Consider the following 19,409-nt stretch of genomic DNA (forward strand, 5'->3'; position numbering starts at 1 on the left):
ATCTAAAAGCGATCACACGTTTACTAACCTTTATGAAAGTTGATCGTTGAGAAGCTTGTGGAGGTTGAATTGCTCGTCTCCCTACGCAACTTGTATTTCTTCGTTCTTCGGGAACTCGACTAACCACGAAAGTTTCTATCAGATAAATCACTCGAGGTAAGAAGGAATAAGTGTGTGGGTACTTTTAAACACAATGACTCAAGAACAAATCTTATAGTCGAAGAGTTAAAACTCTAGGTCAAATGTGGACCTAGGTGCCAAAAAAAATGAAAGGAGCTAGAGAGAGAGAGAGAGGGAGATGGGCGGCCACAAGCTCGAGAGAGAAGCTCTCAATCTCTAAAATTGTGGGATGAGGAACAATGAGAATGAGAGCCCTATTTATAGGAGAGGAATTACCTTCAATAATGTAGTTTCCTCTTCTATAGAATATCACATATTCATGAGCAAATATTGCCCTTATTCCCTTAAGTCTCACGTCCAACATTACCTTCTAGAAGGCCTTGAATTTGTTTCCTCTTTTGCTTCTCTCTTGGTTGGCCGAAGTCCCATTTCCTCGTATAAGAAATTTGTTTCCTCGTTTTATATTTGCAAGTATATTCATACATCAATGCACAAAATAAATCTCTTATTCTCTCTATGCTATGGACGGTTTTGGTTTCTTGAAGGGTCTTCTAGATGTTTCTCCATTTGTTCATGACAACATAAGAAAAGGCCATTAAGAATTTTCAAGTAAAATTCCATGAAATGAAATTAATCTTCAAGGCCAAAAAATCTCATCATGGCCGAGTGATACATTTCATTTGTCATCATATGACAATGTCAAAAAACTTTATTGACATTCATTTCGTCCTATGTCCAAAAAGACAAAAATACCCTTTAGACAATTTTCGTAAAACTTGTCTAGTTCTTGTTTTGACTTAGCTTCTAGTTAACTATTCCTACTCGAAATGATATGGGACAGTGACCTCATGGATCCAAATGAACAAAGCTTGAGCTAACATACTTGGACTCAAAAGTTCACAAATCTTTTCCAACTTTAGCTTAATGTCAACTGACTCCACTAAAGAGTTGACACTGAGAATCTCTTGGTTCAAATGAATTTATTTTCTACTCAATAATTCAACTTAATTGTGATGAGTGGATCCACTAAATATTATCTACTTTTACCCTTCATGAATATCATAAGCTAGTCGGGATTTACAAAATTACTATTTTACCCTTTTATCTATTATTTCCTCAACTCCTTTGTCGCTTGTGAATATGTTAGAAGAAATGTATTGATGAGGAGCTAACAAGTCGCATTGATTCATCCAAAAGAGTTATAACTCAATTTGGACACTGGCCATTTCATTTATTCACGTTCCAACGAACAAAGCATGAGGTGGTATACATTGCATTTCAGCAATCTTGTACATGAAGATGATATTCATGAAGGGTAAACATAGATAATATTCAGTGGATCCGCTCATCATAATTTGGTTGAATTCTTGAGTAGAAAATAAATTCATTTGAACCGAGAGATTTTCAGTGTCAACTCTTTAGTGGAGTCAGTTGACATTAAGCTAAAGTTGGTAAAGATTTGTGAACTTTTGAGTCCAAGTGTTTAGCTCAAGCTCTGTTCATTTGGATCCATGAGGTCGCTGTCACAAATCACTCCGAGTAGGAATAGTTAAACTAGAAGCTAAGTCAAAACAAGAACGAGACAAGTTTTACGAAAATTGTCAAAAGGGTATTTTTGTCTTTTTGGACATATGACGAAATGAATGTCAATAAATTTTTTGACATCGTCATATGATGACAAATGAAAGACTCCACTCGGCCAAGTTAAGTTAATTGGGCCTTGAGGATTAAATTCATTTCATAGAATATTATTCTAAAATTCTTATGGGCTTTTCTTATGTTGTCATGAGCAAATGAAGAAACATCTAGAAGCATGTTCTAGATGCCCTTAATTTCGTCCATACCAACAGAGAAAAGAGAGTTTATTTTGTGCATTAATGTATGAAGATACTTGCCAAAAGAAAAAGAGGAAACAAATTTGCTTGAAGAAGCATAGGGGAATTCGGCCAACAATAGGCAAGGGAGAAGCAAAACAAACGAGGAAACAAATCCAAGGCTTCTAGAAGGCCATGTTGGACGTGTGACTTAAGGGAATAAATGCAATATTTGCTCATGCATATTTGATATTCTATAGAAGAGGAAACTACCTTATTGAAGGTAATCCCTCACCTATAAATAGAGGGATCATTCTCATTGTTTTCCAATTCCACATAAGTTAGAGATTGAGAGCTTCTCTCTCTAGACCTTGTGGTGGCCGACTTCTCCTCTCTCCCAGTCTAGTTTTCTTTCGTTTTTGTTTTGGCACCTAGGTCCTCATTTGACCTAGCATTTTAACTCTTCGACTTTGAGACTTGTTCTCGAGTCGTCGTGTTTAAAAGTGCCCACTCACTAATTCCTTTCTTTCTCGAGTGATTCTTGTGATAGAAACTTTCGTGGTAGCTCGTGTTCCCGAGGAAAGAAGAGAGACGTGGGGAGACGAACGTTGCAACTTTCCAAAAGCTTCTCAACGTTCAAGCTTCTAAAAAGGTTAGTAATTTTATAATGCTCATAATAGTTTTTATTTACATGTACTTGCTCTTTCTCTAGGTTAGTAAAATCGTTTTACTTATCAAAAGAAAATTTTTATAATTCTGTCGCTTACTAGAAGCGTTAAACTTTTTCTTAAACCCTAGATCAACTCCAACAAATGCTATCAGAGCTATGGTCAAAGATATGCATGTACTGTAATTATAATTATGACCTTGAAAATCGTTTTCGAAAGTTTACTAATTTTGTGACAAGTTAGAATTGTTTTCTTAGATTTTTTTTTAATTTATTGCTCTTGCCTTTAAATTAAAAATCATGTTCATTTTCTATGAGTTTGGGATGTTATTAAAACACATTAGAATCAGTTCTAAAAGTTTTTAATTTTTTATATTAAAAAACGTGTTTTTTAGTTTGAGAAAATTTCGAGTAATTTTTGTGACCAGTTTTCTTGTCTTAGAAGTTTCTTTTATTTACTTGAATCGTTTTATGCTTGTTGTTATTTCTTTTGGCTAAGTGGTTGGTTGCACACTTAGGCTCAATCCCTAGTGTTGTCGCAGTTTTTCGGACAACTATTTAGGAGCCCCAAACAGTTCGACCCTAGGCCGGACCAAGTCTTTGCGTTCGGGCTCGAGCGTGTCGGACTTGGTATCCCAATTCGTCCCTTAGCTGTCGGTGGTGTCTATCTCATCCAAGCACCTGAAAAGCAAGCAAAGAGGTGTGAACTACAAAGGGGAAACAGAGGGGTTGCCTCTGTTTACCTCTCCGACGCCCAACATTAGTAGGATTGAGGTGGATATAGAGGGTTTAAGTGTTTAGAGGCCGAGACTTGAGAGAAACGAGCGAGGTACGAGTTCGACAACGTTTCAGTACTCAAATTCGGATTACCTGGATCAGGGGAGGGACCCCGGCATTTATTGGCGACCAAGGGGCGTTTTGGGCATCCCCTTGGTCGAGAGCCGGCTCTGGATCGGCCATGGAGGCGAAGGCCGGCCCTGGGTCGGCCATGGACGCGAAGGCCGGCCCTGGGTCGGCGATGGAGGCGAAGGCCGGCCCTGGGTCGGCGATGGGGGCGAAGGTCGGCCCTAGGTCGGCCATGGAGGTGAGGGCCGGCCCTGGGTCGGCCATGGAGGCGAAGACCGGCCCTGGGTCGGCCATGGAGGCGAAGGACGGCCCTGGGTCGACCATGGACACGAAAGCCGGCCCTAGGCCTGGCGTTTTCCGGACGCCGGCCCTGGGCTGGCCGTTGGCCGGGCGCCGACCCTGGGCCGGCCGTTGGCCGGGCGCGGCGCCGGGCCGGCCCTGGGTCGGCCATGGAGGCGAAGGCCGGCCCTGGGTCGGCCATGGAAGCGAGGGCCGGCCCTGGGTCGGCCATGGAGGCGAAGGCCGGCCCTGGGTCGGCCATGGAGGCAAAGGCCGGCCCTGGGTCGGCCATGGCCGGGCGTCGGCCCTGGGCCGGACGTTTGCCGGGCACCGGCCCTGGGCCGGCTGTTGGCCAGGTGCGGCGCCGGGCCAGCCCTGGGTCGGCCATGGACGAGAAGGCCGGCCCTGGGGCGGCCATGGAGGTGAAGGCCGGCCCTGGGTCGGCCATGGAGGCGAGGGCCGGCCTTGGGGGCGAAGGCCGGCCCTGGGTCGGCAATGGAGGCGAAGGCAGGCCCTGGGTCGGCTATGGAGGCGAAGGCCGGCCCTGGGTCGGCCATGGAGGCGAAGGCTGGCCCTGGGTTTGCCGGGCGCCGGCCATGGGCCGGCTGTTGGCCGGGTGCCGGCCTTGGGCCAGCCATTGGTGGCCGGGCGCCGGCTCTGGGCTGGCTGAACTTGGGCCGGCCGGTGGCCGGGAATCGACCGGACGGGACTTGGCCAGCTAGGATGTGCTGTGCGGTCCTCGACCGGCAGGGAGAAGGTCACTGTGTGACCGGCCAGAAATCGTCGCGACGGTTCCGCCTATGTTGGTCCGAATTGGCTAGCAACACCTCGCTTCCCCGCGGTTCTTTGAACCGTGGCGCGTTTTGACTCTTTTGCCCCTGTCGATCGTTGACGGGCCGACAACATTAGCCCCCCGAGTTTCTGGTCGAGCGTAGGTCGACCGAAAACTCAAGAATCACATCGACACGAGGACTTCAGACGATCACTCTCGGGTTCGCGAGTGCATCGTAGAGCGGCTCTAGCGCATCACGAGGGACGGATTTTGTTCATCGCGAGGGATGACTTTCGTGCGTCGCGAGGGACGGCCTTGGTGCGTTGCGAGGGACGGTTTTGATGCGTCGCAAGGTACAACGTTGATGCGTCGCGAAGGACGGTTTTGGTGTGTCGCGATGGGCGGCTTTGATGCGTCGCGAGGGACGTTTTTGGTGCATCGCGAGGGACGGCTTTGAAGCGTCGCAAGGGACGGCTTTTTTCATCTTTCGCTCTATATGCCTTATGCTCTCAATGTGCCGACGAGGGCGTAATTGATTTGCGCGAGTTTATCGTGTGTGGCTTATTTTCTCGACCTACCAATGAAGGCGTGATCGATTTGCACGGCTTGGGCCTCGGGGGGCCTTGGTGTCACACTGGTGTGAGCGGGTTTTCCGTGGACGCTGGCTAGTCCAGTTACGTCCGGCGGGCGCAGGCCTTTGAAACCCATTTGTGACTCGCTGCCTGTTGGCGCACGAGCTGGGCGGCGAGCGTGGCGCCACATTTGTGTGACTAGGTTTCCCGTCGACGCTGGCTAGACCAGGTACGTCCGGCGGACGCAAGCCTTTGAAACCCATTTGTGACTCGTTGCCTATCGGCGCACAAGCTGGGCAGCGAGCGCGGTGCCACATTTGTGTGGCCCTACCACCTTATAAGCGTGGCACCCTTGGGTGCGCGTGTCATGTGATAGGCGGGGTTAGGTGTAGACTTGAACCCCCGGCGAGTGTGGCACCTTAGTGCGCTGGTCGTGTTTTCGGGTTGAGTCTCTAGGGTCGAGTCTTGTGCCCTTGTGAGCGTGACGCCCATGGCGCGCATGACACGTTTGGGGACTCAATTGGCCTATTCTTTCTCTCACTAGAGCGTCGTAGAGCGAATTTTGGTGTGCCGTTAGGGGTGATTTTTGTTGCTTGTATGAGAGCATTTAGATTTATCATTGAGTCTTGTGAGCCTACCGTTGATTGCCGGCCGAGGAAGTTGTGGATTTTCGACACGAGGACTTTCAAGTCGATTCGTGGGTTTTGGGACTCAACTTGAGGAATAGACTCGACTCGAGGAGTTACACGTAAGGTCGACTCGAGGACTAGTCATGTGTAGAGTTGGCACGAAGACTTATCAGCCACTCGTGGACTCGGAACTCAACTCGAGGAGCCATCTCAACTCGAGGAGTCGTGAAGAGTTGGCACGAGGACTTATCAGCCGACTCATGGACTTGGTATTCGGCTCGAGGAGCGAACTCAACTCGAGGAGTCATGTAGAGTCGCCACGAGGAGCAGTTAGTCGACTCGTGGACTCGGTATTCGGCTCGAGGAGTGAACTCAACTCGAGGAGTCGCGTGGAGTCGGCACGAGGGGTAGTTAGTCGACTCGTGGACTCGTAACTCAACTCGAGGAATGAACTCATCTCGAGGAGTCGTATAGAGTCGGCACGAGGAGTATTAGTCGACTCGTGAACTCGAACTCAACTCGAGGAATAAACTCATCTCGAGGAGTTACGTGAAGAGTCGGCACGAGGACTATCAGTCGGCTCGCGGACTCGGAACTCGACACAAGGAGTGAACTCTACTCGAGGAGAAATGTAGAGTCGGCACGAGGTGTAGCTTGTCGACTTGTGGACTCGGTGCTCGACTCGAGGAGTGAACTCTACTCGAGGAGAAATGTAGAGTCGGCACGAGGAGTAGCTTGTCGACTCGTGGACTCGGTACTCGACTCGAGGAGTGAACTCTACTCGAGGAGAAATGTAGAGTCGGCACGAGGAGTAGCTTGTCGACTCATGGACTCGGTACTCGACTCGAGGAGTGAACTCTACTCGAGGAGAAATGTGGAGTCGGCACGAGGAGTAGCTTGTCGACTCGTGGACTCGGTGCTCGACTCGAAGAGTGAACTCTACTCGAGGAGAAATGTAGAGTCGGCACGAGTAGTAGCTTGTCGACTCGTGGACTCGGTGCTCGACTCGAGGAGTGAACTCTACTCGAGGAGAAATGTGTAGAACGTCTCTCATTGGGACCTCCGGCCTAACCATCGGCCCCTCGAGACTTTGTTATACTTTTTTTTTTTGTTTTTGAGTTGTTTTGATTGAGTATTATTGCTCCCTATTAGCCCCCCGAGTTTCTTACGTTTGTGAGACGAAAAGTAGGAAACTCTCGTGTAGGGGATCTACAATAATATGTCATCATGTGTAGAATAACTCTTTATTGCAATAAAAGGGGGTTGTTACATCTTGCCATGGTGTTTGGCCTTCTTTGGAAAAAGAAAATAACGTGCTTGAAAAAAAAACAAAGCCGAGCAAGTTCGGGCGTGAGTCTAAGGGCGGAAGCTGTGACAATCATGGCTTGCTATCAGATGCGACGAATTCCTTGAGGTCCCCACCTCGAATCAGGGAATCAATTTGCTTCCTAAGTTGGTAGCATTCAGTTGTCGCGTGCCCGTGGTCATGGTGATATTCGCACTGTTTGCTCTTGTCTCGCGTTGCGGGGTCCTTCTTCATCGGAGGCAGGGATCCCAGCTTCTCTCTGTGTAAGCTCAGGATCCTGTCGGGTGTCGCGTTGAGAGGGACGAAGGATTGCTTCGGGCCGGAGAAGGATGGTCATTGGGGACTTGACCATTTCTACGCCTCTTCCTTCGTGAGTCGGGACCGGTGGCCAGTGCCGTGAGCGCGGCGGCGCACTTTTTGTGGGATGCGCGGTCAGCAACGTTGGGCAATTGGTGTCCCAAGGCAGCCTCTCTCGCGGTCTCGCGTCGGGCGTTGAGTTTTTCTCTCAAGTCGTGTTGTCAGCCCGTCTAGGGCCGACGAGAACAAAGGCATCTCTTCGACCCACGTGGCTGGTGCGAGGTCTTGAGCGGCGAAACCCTGACTCGACCAGGGGCCGGCCCAAACCAATGGCCAAGTCAAATGCCTTGCCCAGCCATGGGCCGGGTCAATGGCTCACTCGGCCATTGGGCAGTTCACTCGGCCAATGGCCGAGTGAACCCTCCAGCCACCAAGGCAGTTCACTCGGCCATTGGCCGAGTGAACCTTCCAGCCGCCCAGGCAGTTCACTCGGCCATTGGCCGAGTGAACCTTCCAGCAGTTCACTCGGCCAATGGCCGAGTGAACCTTCCAGCCGCCCAGGCAGTTCACTCGGCCATTGGCCGAGTGAACCTTCCAGCAGTTCACTCGGCCAATGGCCGAGTGAACCTTCCAGCCGCCCAGGCAGTTCACTCGGCCATTGGCCGAGTGAACCTTCCAGCAGTTCACTCGGCCAATGGTCGAGTGAACCTTCCAGCTGCCCATGCAGTTCACTCGGCCATTGGCCGAGTGAACCTTCCAGTAGTTCACTCGGCCAATGGCCGAGTGAACCTCAGCCGGCCCAAGCCTTTCACTCGGCCAATGGCCGAGTGAACCTCACCACCATGTTCACTCGGCCATTGGCCGACCCAACCATTGAAGTAGTCAAATGGCCGACTCAAGCATGCTCACTCGGCCAAGGGGTCTTCAAACCACCTCTTGGCCGCCTATAAATACAAGGGTCCCTCCCTTGACCCAGGTAATCCATTCTTGAGTACTGAAACGCTGCCGAACGCATACCTCGCTTGTTTCTCTCAAGTCTTGGCCTCTAAACACTTACACCCTCTATATCCACCCCCTCTGTTTCCCCTTTGTAGTTCACACCTCTTTCTGCTTGCTTTTCAGGTGCCTGGACGAGATTGACACCACCAACAGCTAAGGGACGGCTTGGGATACCAAGCCCGACACGCTCGAGTCAAGACGAGACCACTTGGTCCGGCCTTGGGTCTGACCGTCTTTGGCTCCTAAATAGTTGTCCGAAAAACAGCGACATCATTTTGGCGCTAGAAGGAGGGGACCACCGACCTTGGCACGCTCTCCCTTCCATTCCACATTTTCACCACTCCTACGACTCTCGAGAGATGAGTCACTTACCCACTACCTCCGCGGGTACACGAGCGACGAGCTCGAGGTACGGTCTCCGACTCCTCGCACACCGTCTTGAAGGGCAACCTCGCGATAGCGAGAGCCAGCCCCAAGACCCGGTGAGCGACCCCGAGGCCGAGCTCCGAGAGGACACGGCCCGGCGGCTCGCGGAGCTCCTTGACCGTCCCGGCGTTGACGGCTCCCTCATCGCCAATCTCCTCGGCTACGACGTCGAGGATCGATCTGCTCAGGACGACTCCGACCCCGAATACGTGGGGGAGTCAAGGACCAACGAGGCCACCCCTAGCCTCGCCCAAGCACGACCCGAGAGGGCCAATGGTGCGTTGGCCGATCCTTTGCACCCGGCGCGACGACAGGCACGGTCACAGTCCCGGGGACTCGCCCCCTTGGTTTCAAGAGGTGGCCGGACACGGCCCTTCGCCAAGGAGAGAGCGACTCTGGTTGACGATGGGGCCGATAGCCGAAGCGCTCTCCGGACGGCCCGACCAAGGGCGACCTCGCCTCGCCACGCACCTAGCGCGAAGCTTAGAGAACACTTGACGGCCCAAAGAAACTCCCGAGGGGAGGATCTCCGCCAAAGGCTCAATTCTCGGCGGGACGCGCTGCCCGCCGCAACTCTCGGCCGACCTCAGGCCAATGTCATGGACCAAGCGTCCAACGAACGCCAACCGGTGACCCCCGTGGCCCCGACAGTCGGCCCTGCCAACGGGCTTGATATGGTCACGATGATTCAGAGCCTCCAAAACCAAATCATCGAGATGAGGGAATCGGGGACGCAGAGATCATATGGTGGGATCGAGGAATCATACTCTCCCTTCGCCGCACAGATCCTCGCGCAGCCTTGCGTGGGGAACTTCAAACTACCATCCATCCCTCCTTATGATGGACGGACGGACCCAAACTTCCACATCCAAGATTATGAGACATGGATGACAATGCAAGGACAGACGGACGCCACCCTCTGTCAGGCCTTCAGCCTGACCCTCACAGGGTCAGGATTTGAGTGGTTCCGAAGCCTAAGGCCAGGAAGCATCTCGTCTTTCCGGGCCTTGCGAGAGGCTTTCCTTGCTCGATTCGCCACCCTCGTGGCGCAAAAGAAGTCAAAGACCCACCTCCTCTCCATCCGACAAAGGAGAGACGAGACACTGAGACAATACCTCGCCCGCTTCACCGAGGAGTCTCATAAAGTCGAACGGTTCGACGATAAGGACGCCATCACGGCGATCACCGAGGGAGTTCGCACGAGCGACTTCCTCAAGTCCATTGTTGGGCAAGTCCCGCGAGACATGGCGGAGCTGATGACGAGAGCCCGCGCGTATATGGGAATCGAAGACTATCTCGATGACCGAGACGGTCGGAAGTCAGGAGGACAAGGTAGTCGCAGCCGCGATGACCAAGACGAAGATCGTCCCGACCCTCGAAGGAAGAGGAACAAGGGAGGCCAGGCCCCTAACGGTCGATCCCTCTCCGGGCCGAGATCGTCACATGTTGATAGCTTCCGAGCGTTACCGACGTTCACCCCGCTGAACACCCCGCATGAGCGGATCCTAGCTCTGCACCGTGACAAACTAGGAAGTCCGGCTCCTCTCGCAAAGGATCCCGCGAAGAGGGATCGAAACAAGTTATGTGAGTACCACCAGGATCACGGGCATCTGACGTCCGAGTGTAATCATCTCAGGCGTCAGATCGAGGCCCTGATTCAAGACGGGAAATTAAAAGAGTATGTCCTGAGAACAGTCGGGACGGCCGCGGTGCACGTAGAGCACCCGCGGCAAGAAAGGAGGGGTCCGGCGACTGCGACCGTCACAGACCAAATGGCGAACCAAAGACCGGGGAACTCACAATTGCACATCGTGGGCTCGATCATGGGCGGCCCGGAGTTCGGAGACTCGAGCACGCAAAGGAAGAAATACGTGCGCGAAGTTTCCGAAGGGAAAATAGCGCACTACATCAACCACACATAGGAGGCTCCTCCTCCAGCCCCGTTCGAGTCCATGTTCTTCACCGGCCAAGAGGCAGCACGTGTGCTCCACCCGCACAATGACGCGATAGTCGTCTCCGCACCGGTCGCCAACAACCTCGTCCGAAGAATCCTAATCGACAATGGGAGCTCCGCCGACATAATCTTCAAATCGGCACTGGACAGAATGAAGCTATCCGGAATGGGACCAACCCCGGTCTCGACCCCACTCTTCGGCTTCTCCGGGGAGAGGGTCATGACGGAGGGAACCATCGACCTCCCGGTCACCTTCGGAACACCGGGGGGGCTCGAGGTCACTCGCATCGTATCCTTCCTAGTTGTGGACCAGCCCTCGGCATACAACATCATCATCGGCCGCCCGACTCTCAACCGGCTGAAGGCCATAACGTCCACCTATCACCTGATGATGAAGTTCCCGACTGAGAAGGGGATTGCCGTCATGTTGGGAGACCAGTCGATGGCGAGGATGTCTACATCCAAGGCGTGGACGGGAAAGGGAAGGAAAAGATGGTGAGTGCCATCCTCTAGCTCGGTCAAGCTGCAGAAGCTGGCACTGCGGTGGAAGCCCGCTCCCGTTTCTCATTATGTCATTTTATTTCCGGTTTTAAGACAATCTTGAATTTCAATAAGGCCAATGGCCTAGGGATGTAATTTTTTACTATTTCTACATGGTAATTAGATTACATTTCACCTCGAAGTCTTTATCTTGTTGCATTATAATTTCTAGTCTCCTCTACGAGTACACCAGAAACTCGGGGGGCTAATGGGAAACAATGCTCAACGAAACTAGAGCTCGCTCGCTCAACAAAAAAAAACAACTCAAAAGCAAAAACAAAAATATAACAAAGTCTCAAGGGGCCGATGGTTAGGCCGGAGGTCCCAAGGAAAGACTTATCACGTAACTCCTCGTGCATGCTCTACATGAGTCCTCGAGTTGAGTCCGAGTCCACGAGTTGACTAATACTCCTCGTGTCGACTCTGCACGTAACCCCTCGAGATGAGTCCATTCCTCGAGTCAAGTTCGAATCCACGAGTCGACCGATACTCCTCGTGCCGATTCTTCGCGTAACTCCTCGTGCAGACTCCACATGAGTCCTCGAGTTGAGTAACGAATCCGCGCTCGCCGCCCATCTCGTGAGCCGAAAGGCAGCAAGTTTCAAATGGGTTTCAAAGGCTCGTGCCCGCCGGACGTATCTGGTCTAGCCAGCGTCCATGGAAAACCCGGTCACACAAACGTGACACCAAGTCCCCCCCCCCCCGAGGCCAAAGTCGTGCTAATCGATCACGCCTTCATTGGTGGGTCGAGAAAATAAGCCACGCACGATAAAGTCGTGCTAATCGATCACGCCTTCATTGGTTGGTCGAGAAAATAAGCCACGCACAATAAAGTCGTGCTAATCGATCACGCCTTCATTGGTAGGTCGAGAAAATAAGCCACGCACAATAAAGTCATGCTAATCGATCACGCCTTCATTGGTGGGTCGAGAAAATAAGCCGCGCACAATAAAGTCATGCTAATCGATCACGCCTTCATTGGTGGGTCGAGAAAATAAGCCACGCACAATAAAGTCGTGCTAATCGATCACGCCTTCATTGGTGGGTCAAGAAAATAAGCCAAGCACAATAAAGTCGTGCTAATCGATCACGCCTTCATTGGTGGGTCGAGAAAATAAGCCGCGCACAATAAAGTCGTGCTAATCGATCACGCCTTCATTGGTAGGTCGAGAAAATAAGCCACGCACAATAAAGTCGTGCTAATCGATCACGCCTTCATTGGTGGGTCGAGAAAATAAGCCACGCACAATAAAGTCGTGCTAATCGATCACGCCTTCATTGGTGGGACGAGAAAATAAGCCACGCACAATAAAGTCGTGCTAATCGATCACGCCTTCATTGGTGGGTCGAGAAAATAAGCCACGCACAATAAAGTCGTGCAAATCGATCACGCCTTCATTGGTAGGCCGAGAAAATAAGCCGCGCACAATAAAGTCGTGCTAATCGATCAGGCCTTCATTGGTAGGTCGAGAAAATAAGCCGCGCACAATAAAGTCGTGCTAATCGATCACGCCTTCATTGGTAGGTCGAGAAAATAAGCCGCGCACAATAAAGTCATGCTAATCGATCACGCCTTCATTGGTGGGTCGAGAAAATAAGCCACGCACAATAAAGTCGTGCTAATCGATCACGCCTTCATTGGTGGGTCGAGAAAATAAGCCACGCACAATAAAGTCGTGCTAATCGATCACGCCTTCATTGGTGGGTCGAGAAAATAAGTCACGCACAATAAAGTCGTGCTACGGACAATAAAGTCGTGCTAATCGATCACGCCTTCATTGGTGGGTCTAGAAAATAAGCCACGCACAATAAAGTCGTGCTAATCGATCACGCCTTCATTGGTGGGTCGAGAAAATAAGTCACGCACAATAAAGTCGTGCTAATCGATCACGCCTTCATTGGTGGGTCGAGAAAATAAGTCACGCACAATAAAGTCGTGCTAATCGATCACGCATTCATTGGTGGGTAAAGAAAATAAGCCACGCACAATAAAGTCGTGCTAATCGATCACGCCTTCATTGGTGGGTCGAGAAAATAAGCCACGCACAATAAAGTCGTGCTAATCGATCACGCATTCATTGGTGGGTCGAGAAAATAAGTCACGCACAATAAAGTCGTGCTAATCGATCACGCCTTCATTGGTGGGTCGAGAAAAATAAGCCACGCACAATAAAGTCGTGCTAATCGATCACGCCTTCATTGGTGGGTCGTGATAATAAGCCACGCACAATAAAGTCGTGCTAACCGATCACGCCTTCATTGGTGGGTCGAGAAAATAAGCCACGCACAATAAAGTCGTGCTAATCGATCACGCCTTCATTGGTGGGTCGAGAAAATAAGCCACGCACAATAAAGTCGTGATAATCGATCACGCCTTCATTGGTGGGTCGAGAAAATAAGCCACGCACAATAAAGTCGTGCTAATCGATCACGCCTTCATTGGTGGGTCGAGAAAATAAGCCACACACAATAAAGTCGTGCTAATTGATCACGCCTTCATTGGTGGGTCGAGAAAATAAGTCACGCACAATAAAGTCGTGCTAATCGATCACGCCTTCATTGGTGGGTCGAGAAAATAAGCCACGCACAATAAAGTCGTGCTAATCGATCACGCCTTCATTGGTGGGTCAAGAAAATAAGCCACGCACAATAAAGTCGTGCAAATCGATCACGCCTTCATTGGTAGGCCGAGAAAATAAGCCGCGCACAATAAAGTCGTGCTAATGGATCAGGCCTTCATTGGTAGGTCGAGAAAATAAGCCGCGCACAATAAATTCGTGCTAATCGATCACGCCTTCATTGGTAGGCCGAGAAAATAAGCCGCGCACAATAAAGTCGTGCTAATCGATCAGGACTTCATTGGTAAGTCGAGAAAATAAGCCGCGCACAATAAAGTCGTGCTAATCGATCACGCCTTCATTGGTAGGTCGAGAAAATAAGCCGCGCACAATAAAGTCGTGCTAATCGATCAGGCCTTCATTGGTGGGTCGAGAAAATAAGCCACGCACAATAACGTCGTGCTAATCGATCACGCCTTCATTGGTGGGTCGAGAAAATAAGCCACGCACAATAAAGTCGTGCTAATCGATCACGCCTTCATTGGTGGGTCGAGAAAATAAGGCACGCACAATAAAGTCGTGCTAATCGATCACGCCTTCATTGGTGGGTCGAGAAAATAAGCCACGCACAATAAAGTCGTGCTAATCGATCACGCCTTCATTGGTGGGTCGAGAAAATAAGCCACGCACAATAAAGTCGTGCTAACCGATCACGCCTTCATTGGTGGGTCGAGAAAATAAGTCACGCACAATAAAGTCGTGCTAATCGATCACGCCTTCATTGGTGGGTCGAGAAAAATAAGCCACGCACAATAAAGTCGTGCTAATCGATCACGCCTTCATTGGTGGGTCGAGAAAATAAGCCACGCACAATAAAGTCGTGCTAATCGATCACGCCTTCATTGGTGGGTCGAGAAAAATAAGCCACGCACAATAAAGTCGTGCTAATCGATCACGCCTTCATTGGTGGGTCGAGAAAATAAGCCACGCACAATAAAGTCGTGCTAATCGATCACGCCTTCATTGGTGGGTCGAGAAAATAAGTCACGCACAATAAATTCGTGCAAATCGATCACGCCTTCATTGGTAGGTCGAGAAAATAAGCCACGCACAATAAAGTCGTGCTAATCGATCACGCCTTCATTGGTGGGTCGAGAAAATAGGCCACGCACAATAAAGTCGTGCTAATCGATCACGCCTTCATTGGTGGGTCGAGAAAATAAGCCACGCAGAATAAAGTCGTGCTAATCGATCACGCCTTCATTGGTGGGTCGAGAAAATAAGTCACGCACAATAAAGTCGTGCTAATCGATCACCCCTTCATTGGTGGGTCGAGAAAAATAAGCCACGCACAATAAAGTCGTGCTAATCGATCACGCCTTCATTGGTGGGTCGAGAAAAATAAGCCACGCACAATAAAGTCGTGCTAATCGATCACGCCTTCATTGGTGGGTCGAGAAAATAAGCCACGCACAATAAAGTCGTGCTAATCGATCACGCCTTCATTGGTGGGTCGAGAAAAATAAGCCACGCACAATAAAGTCGTGCTTATCGATCACGCCTTCATTGGTGGGTCGAGAAAATAAGCCACGCACAATAAAGTCGTTCTAATCGATCACGCCTTCATTGGTGGGTCGAGAAAATAAGTCACGCACAATAAAGTCGTGCTACGCACAATAAAGTCGTGCTAATCGATCACGCCTTCATTGGTGGGTCGAGAAAATAAGCCACGCACAATAAAGTCGTGCTAATCGATCACGCCTTCATTGGTGGGTCGAGAAAATAAGTCACGCACAATAAAGTCGTGCTAATCGATCACGCCTTCATTGGTGGGTCGAGAAAATAAGTCACGCACAATAAAGTCGTGCTAATCGATCACGCCTTCATTGGTGGGTAAAGAAAATAAGCCACGCACAATAAAGTTGTGCTAATCGATCACGCCTTCATTGGTGGGTCGAGAAAATAAGCCACGCACAATAAAGTCGTGCTAATCGATCACGCCTTCATTGGTGGGTCGAGAAAATAAGTCACGCACAATAAAGTCGTGCTAATCGATCACGCCTTCATTGGTAAGTCGAGAAAATAAGCCGCGCACAATAAAGTCGTGCTAATCGATCAGGCCTTCATTGGTAGGTCGAGAAAATAAGCCGCGCACAATAAAGTCGTGCTAATCGATCAGGCCTTCATTGGTGGGTCGAGAAAATACGCCACGCACAATAACGTCGTGCTAATCGATCACGCCTTCATTGGTGGGTCGAGAAAATAAGCCACGCACAATAAAGTCGTGCTAATCGATCACGCCTTCATTGGTGGGTCGAGAAAATAAGGCACGCACAATAAAGTCGTGCTAATCGATCACGCCTTCATTGGTGGGTCGAGAAAATAAGCCACGCACAATAAAGTCGTGCTAATCGATCACGCCTTCATTGGTGGGTCGAGAAAATAAGCCACGCACAATAAAGTCGTGCCAACCGATCACGCCTTCATTGGTGGGTCGAGAAAATAAGTCACGCACAATAAAGACGTGCTAATCGATCACGCCTTCATTGGTGGGTCGAGAAAAATAAGCCACGCACAATAAAGTCGTGCTAATCGATCACGCCTTCATTGGTGGGTCGAGAAAATAGACCACGCACAATAAAGTCGTGCTAATCGATCACGCCTTCATTGGTGGGTCGAGAAAAATAAGCCACGCACAATAAAGTCGTGCTAATCGATCACGCCTTCATTGGTGGGTCGAGAAAATAAGCCACGCACAATAAAGTCGTGCTAATCGATCACGCCTTCATTGGTGGGTCGAGAAAATAAGTCACGCACAATAAATTTGTGCAAATCGATCACGCCTTCATTGGTAGGTCGAGAAAATAAGCCACGCACAATAAAGTCGTGCTAATCGATCACGCCTACATTGGTGGGTCGAGAAAATAGGCCACGCACAATAAAGTCGTGCTAATCGATCACGCCTTCATTGGTGGGTCGAGAAAATAAGCCACGCACAATAAAGTCGTGCTAATCGATCACGCCTTCATTGGTGGGTCGAGAAAATAAGTCACGCACAATAAAGTCGTGCTAATCGATCACGCCTTCATTGGTGGGTCGAGAAAAATAAGCCACGCACAATAAAGTCGTGCTAATCGATCACGCCTTCATTGGTGGGTCGAGAAAAATAAGCCACGCACAATAAAGTCGTGCTAATCGATCACGCCTTCATTGGTGGGTCGAGAAAATAAGCCACGCACAATAAAGTCGTGCTAATCGATCACGCCTTCATTGGTGGGTCGAGAAAAATAAGCCACGCACAATAAAGTCGTGCTAATCGATCACGCCTTCATTGGTGGGTCGAGAAAATAAGCCACGCACAATAAAGTCGTTCTAATCGATCACGCCTTCATTGGTGGGTCGAGAAAATAAGTCACGCACAATAAAGTCGTGCTAATCGATCACGCCTTCATTGGTGGGTAAAGAAAATAAGCCACGCACAATAAAGTTGTGCTAATCGATCACGCCTTCATTGGTGGGTCGAGAAAATAAGCCACGCACAATAAAGTCGTGCTAATCGATCACGCCTTCATTGGTGGGTCGAGAAAATAAGTCACGCACAATAAAGTCGTGCTAATCGATCACGCCTTCATTGGTGGGTCGAGAAAATAAGTCACGCACAATAAATTCGTGCAAATCGATCACGCCTTCATTGGTAGGTCGAGAAAATAAGCCACGCACAATAAAGTCGTGCTAATCGATCACGCCTTCATTGGTGGGTCGAGAAAATAAGCCACGCACAATAAAGTCGTGCTAATCGATCACGCCTTCATTGGTGGGTCGAGAAAATAAGCCACCCACATTAAAGTCGTGCTAATCGATCACGCCTTCATTGGTGGGTCGAGAAAATAAGTCACGCACAATAAAGTCGTGCTAATCGATCACGCCTTCATTGGTGGGTCGAGAAAATAAGCCACGCACAATAAAGTCGTGCTAATCGATCACGCCTTCATTGGTGGGTCAAGAAAATAAGCCACACACAATAAAGTCGTGCAAATCGATCACGCCTTCATTGGTAGGCCGAGAAAATAAGCCGCGCACAATAAAGTCGTGCTAATGGATCAGGCCTTCATTGGTAGGTCGAGAAAATAAGCCGCGCACAATAAATTCGTGCTAATCGATCACGCCTTCATTGGTAGGCCGAGAAAATAAGCCGCGCACAATTAAGTCGTGCTAATCGATCAGGACTTCATTGGTAAGTCGAGAAAATAAGCCGCGCACAATAAAGTCGTGCTAATCGATCACGCCTTCATTGGTAGGTCGAGAAAATAAGCCGCGCACAATAAAGTCGTGCTAATCGATCAGGCCTTCATTGGTGGGTCGAGAAAATAAGCCACGCACAATAACGTCGTGCTAATCGATCACGCCTTCATTGGTGGGTCGAGAAAATAAGCCACGCACAATAAAGTCGTGCTAATCGATCACGCCTTCATTGGTGGGTCGAGAAAATAAGGCACGCACAATAAAGTCGTGCTAATCGATCACGCCTTCATTGGTGGGTCGAGAAAATAAGCCACGCACAATAAAGTCGTGCTAATCGATCACGTCTTCATTGGTGGGTCGAGAAAATAAGCCACGCACAATAAAGTCGTGCTAACCGATCACGCCTTCATTGGTGGGTCGAGAAAATAAGTCACGCACAATAAAGTCGTGCTAATCGATCACGCCTTCATTGGTGGGTCTAGAAAAATAAGCCACGCACAATAAAGTCGTGCTAATCGATCACGCCTTCATTGGTGGGTCGAGAAAATAAGCCACGCACAATAAAGTCGTGCTAATCGATCACGCCTTCATTGGTGGGTCGAGAAAAATAAGCCACGCACAATAAAGTCGTGCTAATCGATCACGCCTTCATTGGTGGGTCGAGAAAATAAGCCACGCACAATAAAGTCGTGCTAATCGATCACGCCTTCATTGGTGGGTCGAGAAAATAAGTCACGCACAATAAATTCGTGCAAAACGATCACGCCTTCATTGGTAGGTCGAGAAAATAATCCACGCACAATAAAGTCGTGCTAATCGATCACGCCTTCATTGGTGGGTCGAGAAAATAAGCCACGCACAATAAAGTCGTGCTAATCGATCACGCCTTCGTTGGTGGGTCGAGAAAATAAGCCACGCACATTAAAGTCATGCTAATCGATCACGCCTTCATTGGTGGGTCGAGAAAATAAGTCACGCACAATAAAGTCGTGCTAATCGATCACGCCTTCATTGGTGGGTCGAGAAAAATAAGCCACGCACAATAAAGTCGTGCTAATCGATCACGCCTTCATTGGTGGGTCGAGAAAAATAAGCCACGCACAATAAAGTCGTGCTAATCGATCACGCCTTCATTGGTGGGTCGAGAAAATAAGCCACGCACAATAAAGTCGTGCTAATCGATCACGCCTTCATTGGTGGGTCGAGAAAAATAAGCCACGCACAATAAAGTCGTGCTAATCGATCACGCCTTCATTGGTGGGTCGAGAAAATAAGCCATGCACAATAAAATCGTTCTAATCGATCACGCCTTCATTGGTGGGTCGAGAAAATAAGTCACGCACAATAAATTCGTGCAAATCGATCACGCCTTCATTGGTAGGTCGAGA

The sequence above is a fragment of the Urtica dioica genome, chromosome 11, assembly GCF_054948205.1.
Source record: "Urtica dioica subsp. dioica isolate 48M chromosome 11, U.dioica_male_clone48M_v1_H2, whole genome shotgun sequence".
NCBI lineage: Eukaryota > Viridiplantae > Streptophyta > Magnoliopsida > Rosales > Urticaceae > Urtica > Urtica dioica.